This window comes from Triticum aestivum, unplaced genomic scaffold (assembly GCF_018294505.1).
Source record: "Triticum aestivum cultivar Chinese Spring unplaced genomic scaffold, IWGSC CS RefSeq v2.1 scaffold182697, whole genome shotgun sequence".
In the NCBI taxonomy this organism is placed as follows: Eukaryota; Viridiplantae; Streptophyta; class Magnoliopsida; order Poales; family Poaceae; genus Triticum; species Triticum aestivum.
Window position 1 is genome coordinate 1 of NW_025232507.1, and position 6,471 is coordinate 6,471.

Sequence of the window (6,471 nt, forward strand, 5' to 3'; positions counted from 1 at the left end):
TCTCCGCCACTGCTCCCGCAATGTTTCAAGCATCCTTGTTGCATCAAGCAAGTTACAGTAACTCCGGTGGTGTGCCGAAGTGCACTTGAGCAAAACAACCAAAAGAATCCCTTTGATCAACAATGCTCCACGTACTGGTCTACTTCAAGCACAACTCTTGATGTTTACTTTTCAATTGCTGCCAAAGCCTTGCTACATCAGATGGGTTCTGCCTTTGATGATTTTTCTTCGCCGAGACGGATCAATTAGTTCGATCGGTTGTGACGCGCGTACAACAGCAAGCGGAGCTGGCAAAGCCCAGGCGCGGGCGTGAGCAAGCCGAGGCGCTGCGCACGTGGGAGAGGCCTAGACGGGCCAGTGGCCCAATTGGGGCTACAGCGCATGGTGTGAGGCTGTGAGCAGCAGTTCGCTTGTACGTACATGTGTGTACGGCTGTGTGCGGCAAGTTCGGCTATGATACCACTTGTTAAAATAAATCTGAGGCATACCGTCGATCATTCGAAGACCAAGCAATCACACGAGCACGATATTGATATTTGTTAACGAGGTTCACCGATATGGCTACATCCCCGGGGCCTGACTATGGGGCTCCTCCCCATGACACCGCTATAATACCGCACCCGGTCGCCCTGGACACCGGCACATGCCGCCGGCTTCCCCTGCGTTCCGGTGCTATTATGTTGGCATAGGTTACATCGTGTGTCTACCCCTGCTATATATGAGAGGCCTAGGATACAAGTGTCCTATTAGGACACGATTTCATATCCTATCTAAACACAATACAACTACAAGTCCAACTGTAACCTACCTTGACACTATATTCGACACAACTCTAACAGTTCGGGTGCCACCTGAGTCGCCCGAGCAGGGGGCAACACGGGGGGCCGTGCATCGGTTATGCTATCGAAAGATAAATTAGCTAGCTGACCTGTCACTCCCCGTCGTGGCGGCCACCACCTGGTACTGGTTGGAGCTGCTCTCTTCCGGTGCTGCATGGTCGCCGGGACCGTTGGGGTGCGTGTCCATTTCACTTTGCAGCATTGACATATTTAAAATGACGTAGCGACCCTATAGTGCTCATATCCTTTTGTGTCACTTCAAACATGGCATCATACAAATCCAAGACTCTAATCATCCTAAAGCCTGGCGAACAAACTGAAGGTGACGGCTTTATGGGTCTCTCACCAAACAGTCAATGATCGGACATTGCTCCAGTCCAAGCCCTTATTTGGTACCAACTGCCTTGATATGCAACATGACGGAAGTTATCTCCTGTAAGCCGGTTGCCTTGATATGCTACATAGGATAATATAGCACGCTCCAATGTCGTGGGAACGTTAACTCTGCCGAAGAGATTTCACATGTGTTAGTTTCACCATCACTGAATGTGTAGAATGGATTCATCTGATTATACAGTCTAACACTCAAGTTAGAAAGAAATACTACCAGAATGTTGTGCGTATAGACAACACTGAGAAACCATCTAGCCTCGCAGTTGTGACCCATCTAGCTTGTGACTGTTGTCAGTGGGATGAACAATGCAGCTCCAGTACTCCACGGGACAAATCTTCTTCTCCTCACTTGAACCTGGATGCACACGGCGCATTAGTTTACTCCATCCATGTTAGATGTCAAAACCTTTAACGAGGGAGAGAATCAGCTGGAATCAAAGAAATAGAGGAAGAGCTATACCAGCTGGCCTGACATGATTGTGGAAGGTCAGCACCACCAGGTAGCAGCATGAACTGTACGTGTGGAGCAGATCATTCCGTCTGATAGAAATGCAAAAAAAAAAAAGATGAACTGCAAGTGGTGGGGCCAATCAGGATCACATCTTGTACTGATGAAAGGAGAGAAAATAGCTACTGACTTGCCTGTTTCTTGTCATGGGCAGCTGCAAGGAGCTCTCTCCGTCATTGCTTTTTCCACTTGTACGCGTCCCCCAGGGAGACTACTAGTGAACAATACTCTACTGATAATTACCAAGAGATTATGTGATGAACAGTGCAAGACACAGTCAATTGATATTCCAGCTGTAACCCGAAGCTGATTTAGTCCAGCAAAATAGGATTTGACATCAAGTTGATGAATTTACAGTTAAGAGTTCATTGTCATCGAAGCCACCAGGTCCAACCGTTAATTCTGCCTGAGAGATTGGATCATCCTCGTCTCCTACGCGCCCAGCTGAATCAGAGTTAACACAAAGAATTAGTTTGTTTGTTTCATCAATCTGAGATGTAATAGTTTGACACCCGGTAGAGAATTAAGGAAGCCTTGATATAAACAGAGGTACTTGTAAATATAAGCTTTCACAGGCTGAATACACTGTAAGTAATTGTAACTTATAAGTACAGAAACATGTAACAAATGTAAACATGATGACTACGTAAAACGAAATATTGCATGTTGAACTCACCGTTCTGAATACAATGTTGAACGCCATTGGGCCCAACTCAACTCCTCAACTAATCCATGCTTCTGCTATATATAAGCATATGCAGCTTAAAAATGCTTGGACACAAACTGAAAAAAAAAGAGTCAAAATGTGCTGTATACAAGCATTTGCGGCAAGAAATCTGACCAAGTATGAGGGAAACCAACAAGCCCCCCTCCCCCCAAAAAAACCGAAATAGCAGGAGTTTTAAGTGTACCAGCATAGTGTTACATGGTGGAACTGGAAGTAGCCTTGCTCCGATTTAGTCAGCACGAGTTGTAAGTGTAAAGCAGATCATCTTGGCTGTTACAGAAAAAAAAGACAGAGTAAGTGTAATCGTACGGTAATACTGTCAATTAGCACATCTCACTCCATAGCTGCTGCTACTACTAGTTAGAGTTAAGAGAAGAAATTAGCTGACCTGACACTTGTCATGGCTATGGCCATCACCTAGGATCGTGAGCTCTCTCCCACTGCTGCAGTCCCAGGATGGAGAGATGATGATTCCCCCGTTGCTTCTTCCACTTGGACGATGATGTCCCCCAGGTCGTGGTGGCTCCGTTGCGTATACAGTCGCAGCAAGGGACTATTGGGGTGCGCCTCCACTTCACTTTGCAGCATAACAAGCTTCGCCACATGAGCTTCGTAGCCAAGTGAGATCTCCTTGAGCCTTGGAAGGTGGTTGATACCAATCACTCCTGATCTCAAGTAGCATACGTCGATACTTATAATTTGCAGCTTGGGTGAGGTGCCATCCTCAAATTTCATCTCTCTCAGTTTCGCCGTAACAGAAATATCAAGTTTCTTGAGATTTGCAAATGCTCCTGTTTTGAACGCTAACTTCTCCCCAATATAAGAGTCCAGTCCAAGACGAAGTTTCATGAGGCTGGGAAGTGAACCTAGTATTTCCATGATTTTTTCCTTCTTCCTTTAGTTTGGAATCCCATAAGTAAAGCTTGACTAAATGCATCAGATTGCCAAACCAGCCAGGAATATCTCCAAGGCATCCACCCAACTTCAGGGTCCTCAACTGGGGAGGAGGACAGGAAACAACATGCAGCCACTTGAGTGAACCGTCCACTTCAAGAGAGCGGAGGGAAGTGAGCTTCGTAATGGATTCACAAAGTACCTTGAATTTTCGCTTGGTGGCCCCTTCTATTACCATGCTTAGTTTTCTCAGCTGCACAAGCTCACCTAGCTCTTTAATTGTTTTGCATCCAGTTCGTCCAATGTCCACAACCTCTAGTATTTGTAGCTCTTTTAGTTTGCCAATTCCTTTTGGCACCCTCACACCATATGACTCTGACCAACGGCTAGACCAGGTCATGTGTAGATCAGCAACTAACTCAGCATGCTCACTAGGATCAACCAAAGGTGTGAACATCATGGGCAAACATAATGACTTCAGCAAGCATTCCTGAGGCCTTCCAAGTCAAAGCGTTCGCAGGAAATATTTCTGGTACAACGGAGACTGTGTAGACTCTTGAGTTTACTTATCTTAGTTGGCGTTTCGGTAATATAACTGTTTCTTATGTTCAAAGTACACAAGCCTTGTAATTTTCCTATGGATCTAGGAATTTTATAAATATATGAACATCCTTGAGGATTAGATAAATTCACATACTTAAGGTGGCATAGCAATCCAATGTTACTGATGTCTTTTTGTGTGACTTCAAACTGTGAATTCTCTAGATCCAAGGCTCTGAGCATTCTTGCCTTAGGTGAACAAAGTGGAGATTCCAATGGTCTCTCGCTAAATATGGTTAATGACCGGACATGGCCCCAATCCATGCCATTATTTTGGAACTTACTACCATGGTATGCTACATGACGAAATGTCTCTTGTGCGACACTAGTTACATTATCTTCTGGCACATACACAAAATTTTCATCTCTGGAAATTGAGACCATGACATCACGCACAATATCAAGGACTCGACAACTCTTAACTATTCCTTCTACGTTCACACTGGAAGGTTGAATCATGCTACGGTTGATTAGCTCATTAAAGTAACCATCTCCCACATCCTCAATGTTCACCCCAGCCCTTGCTCTAACAAACCCCTCGGCTATCCATCTCTCCACCAAACGCCTCCTTTTGATTTCAGAATCCTCAGGAAAGATGCTTAGATACAAAAAGCATGACTTGAGATGAGATGGCAAGTGGTTGTAGCTTAGAGTAACTATCCTCCTCATAGCTTCAAGGCTAGAGTTGACCTCAAGCTCTAACAGGAGCTTAAGTACCCTCAATATGGTGTGAGAAGCCCGAACACTTTCACAAGTGCGGCACCCCGAACTTATAGCATTATATGCATCGGCTCCGAATCATGTCTTGGGTCAATAGTTGGGTTTGCCCGGCTCCTATGTTTTGGTGCCTTACGTTCCGTTATATCGGCTAAGGTAGCACTAGGAGAACTACTGCGATTGTGCCCCAGTTGAGCTGGGCTAAGCACCTCAGTAGAGAAAGGTAAAACTGACTGTCATGATGAAGCAAGAGACTGGTCGCTGTTTGAGAGTTTTTTCGAGTCCCTAAAGACTTATGCCGCTTAGAGCGAGGAGTCGGCCTTGTCCGGCCTAGGCGTGGATAGCGCCCCGAACTCGGTCTTCCGAATACTAGGGGCTTCACCGAAATTTAAAATTATAGAATTCTATGGCTAAGTGAGAGTGTTCAAGCATTATAGTCCGATTGCCTTGTTCGTTGTACTGAGCGCCTCCCTCGAAGGACCAAAAATGGGAACAAGAGCGCTCACGTTTATCCCGAACACCCCAACACTAGTGGTATGGGGGCAGAAGCCGACGACTCGCCATCTCTCAAATTTGATAAACGGCCGCACAAAAGGTAATATTTTAAATTCAAAACAGCGTTGCTTAGCGCATATGAACAAGTTTTGAGCGCACAGGACAAAACGAGCGAGTTTACTCAAAAATTACATCCCTCGAACACTCATCCGCCATAAGGCAGGCACCCTTCAGAATGCCCTCATAATACAGCTCGGGCTTGCGATGCTCTTTGCCCGGCGGTGGCCCGTCCTTCACAAGCTTTTCAGCATCCAGCTTGCCCCAGTGCACCTTAGCACGGGCAAGGGCCCTACGGGCACCTTCGATGCAGACGGAGCGCTTGACGACTTCAAGCCTTGGACAAGCCTCCACCAGCCGCCGCACCAGCCCGAAGTAGCTCCCAGGCAGAGCCTCTTCAGGCCACAACCGAACTATGAGGCCCTTCATGGCCTGTTCGGCCACCTTGTGGAGCTCGACCAGTTGCTTCAGCTGGTCGCTCAAGGCACAGGGTGTCCGGCCTCAGCATACTGAGACCAGAACACCTTCTCCGTTGAGCTGCCCTCCTCGGGTCGGTAGAATGCGGCGGCATCGGACACGCTGCGGGGCAAACCTGCGAATGCTCATGGAGAGCTCCAGATTCGGGTAAGTAACAAGTAATTCACTTTCACATGCTTGCTTTGCATAAAGAAAGCCTTACCCGCTGCTATCTTTTTCATCGCATCCACCTCCTGAAGGGCCTTCTGGGCTTCGGCCTTGGTAGACTTGGCATTTTCAATGGCCGCCGCGAGCTCGGATGCTCGCGTCTTCGAGTCAAACTCCAAACTCTCATGTTTTTTCATGAGAGCCTGGAGCTCTCGCCGTACCTCGCCAACCTGCGCCTCATACTTCTCCCGCTCGGTGCGCTCCGTGGCCGCCCTCTTCTCGGCCTCGGACAGCGCTTGCTTAAGGGTCGCCACCTCAGTCGTGGCCCCTACAATAGCCACATCAATCCTGTCATTTTTTGCAATTGCACCTTTTATATATTTTAATAAGGTATTTCTTACCTTCCTTCTCCTCGAGCTGCCGCTTGGCAAGGCCGAGCTCTTGCTCGGACCGCTCGAGGTCCTGCTTCAATGTGCTCACCTCCGCAGTCATGCGGCAGACGTTAGCAGCGAAGCCTACATACGCATATTGACTCATTTTTTGTTAGACTCCTGCGAATTTTATTAGATCCTCTATTCGGCTTTTCTTTTCGAACGCCAAACAGAGCATCAGGGGCT

The 6,471-nt window shown here is 47.1% G+C and overlaps 2 long non-coding RNA genes across 2 annotated transcripts; both read right to left on the minus strand.

Annotated features, from left to right (window-relative positions):
- Nucleotides 1–1,097: 1,097 nt before the first annotated feature.
- Nucleotides 1,098–1,815, minus strand: LOC123175947 (uncharacterized). The gene is made up of 3 exons (XR_006488254.1): nucleotides 1,693–1,815; nucleotides 1,447–1,587; nucleotides 1,098–1,343 (listed from the first exon to the last, which is right to left on the minus strand). It is a non-coding gene; the product is annotated as an uncharacterized lncRNA (long non-coding RNA).
- Nucleotides 1,816–1,880: 65 nt separating this feature from the next.
- On the minus strand, nucleotides 1,881–4,624 carry LOC123175948 (uncharacterized). The gene is made up of 4 exons (XR_006488255.1): nucleotides 2,856–4,624; nucleotides 2,652–2,737; nucleotides 2,417–2,523; nucleotides 1,881–2,184 (listed from the first exon to the last, which is right to left on the minus strand). It is a non-coding gene; the product is annotated as an uncharacterized lncRNA (long non-coding RNA).
- Between the last annotated feature and the right edge of the window lie 1,847 nt (nucleotides 4,625–6,471).